The sequence below is a fragment of the Otolemur garnettii genome, unplaced genomic scaffold (assembly GCF_000181295.1).
Source record: "Otolemur garnettii isolate 467f Iridium unplaced genomic scaffold, OtoGar3 scaffold00236, whole genome shotgun sequence".
NCBI lineage: Eukaryota > Metazoa > Chordata > Mammalia > Primates > Galagidae > Otolemur > Otolemur garnettii.
Genome location: NW_003852631.1, coordinates 294424 through 296398, shown reverse-complemented (window position 1 = coordinate 296398; position 1975 = coordinate 294424).

Genomic DNA, 1975 nt, shown 5'->3' with positions numbered 1-1975 from the left:
CCCTCATCGGTATCTTCCTCGACCTCTTCCACCTGTTGACAGGTGGGCTTTTGGTTTAAGGACTTGCTTTCATCACCGCACGCTGTTCTCGGCTCTGTGGCTCCCCTAAATTTTGTTAGTGATAACCGCCTGTGATACCTACACTTGAAATGTACTGTTTAGTCCAACTGGAGGAGCCCTCTCCCCTTTTTTTCATTTTCTAAAATAAATTTTATTTTGCACATTTCGAGAATACAACATGACGTTATGGGATACTTAGAGACAGTAAAATGGTTACTGTAGTAAAAACAAATTAACATATCCATCATCGCACATAGTTACCCATGTTTCGTTTGTGGCAAAGCAGCTAACATCTACTTTAGCAGGAATTTTACAGTCTGAGTTTTAAACGCGATCCTCATGTTGCGCATTAGATCTCTGGATGGGCTCATTCTATACGTCTGCGACTTTGTATTCGCAGACCTTCATCTCTCCCTTTCCTCTCTCCGATCCTCAATCACTAGTTTATTCTCTAACTCTGTATATTTGGCCTTCTTTTTTTAGGTTTCATGTAAAACTGAGATCATACAGTATTTTCTGTGTCTGGGTTATTCACCCGGGCAGAGTATCCTCCAGGTTCAGTGGTGTTGTGGTAAATGGTAGATCTCCCTCTTTTTAAAAGGCTGAATAATATTCCATCATATATATATATATATATAATATGCTTCCAGCATCAACCTACACCAACTTGACCACATTTAAGAGTCCCTGCAGTTCTAGACAGGGTTCCTTGTAGTCACAATCACTGAATAAAATAACCAATGGCCTTGTTTCATTTCCTATAGTTATAACACACTCAACTTTGATGCAAATTCAGAATGAATGTTTTAGGACAGTGGTTCTCAAGATATGGTCCTGGGGCCAACAGCATCAGCATCACCTTGGATCTTGTTAAAAAAACACAAATGCACAGGCTCCTTCCCAGATCCAGTGAATCAGAAACCAATGTGTTAACAAGCTTGCCATGTGATTCTGATGTCCCTGAAGTCTGAGAATTGCTGGTTTAGGGAAATAACTTCTGATAGTGACAACATCTTATATCTATGGAGGGCATACTGTGGAACAAGTACTATTATAAGCATTTAAAAAATGCCAACTTATTTCATTATCATAAATAGCACCCAAAAACCTAAAAGGGGAGTATTTATATTATTCGCATTTTACGAGTATAGTACATAAAGGAAAGTGACTTGTCTCAGGTCATGCGGCTTGTCAGTAGAGTAACCAAAGTTAATTCAAACCTAGGTGGTCTGGCTCTACATTCTTAACATTTAACCACAAAGCAGTGGCTGCCTCGCTTGGCTAAACATTGGTAATTTGCCACATCCAATGGTTAAGAAGCGTTCAAGTGATTTATACTTAGTAACAAGTCAGTCATTGGGTCAGAGACTCAGAGTCTGAAGTAACTCTGGAAGCATGTATGAAACAAATACAGTCTTTAGTTCTGCTGAGCTGACAAGACTCTGTAAGTTAAAAATCTACAGATGATGTCCAAACTTGGATGCTTGCTTTGGAAATATGGCACATTTGTGGATTCTTGACATCCACAGTTTCTCTTTCTCACAAATGTCCTTGGTGACCAACCTCATGCCTTTTGTATTCTGTAGTCAATTTCTAACATAGGTCTGCGTTTCCAGCTCTCTGCTGAGATGAACCACAGAAAGATGACTGTGATGTCATACTTCGCATTTTCCCAGGATGGTTACCCGGGGTCATTTTCTTGCTATTGGTTTTAAAGAGAATTCTTGTTACGAATATGTGTCTTAAGAATTTTTATGAGAGAAATTTCTACCAATGCTTTGTGTCTATTTATATAGAATACAAATACTCTATATTTCTACTTTTTAAAAAAGTTTCAGATTAACCTGTGGGTACTCACAGTTAGGTTACATTGTTTGCATTTGTTAGATAAAGTCCAAGTTGTACTTGAGCCCTT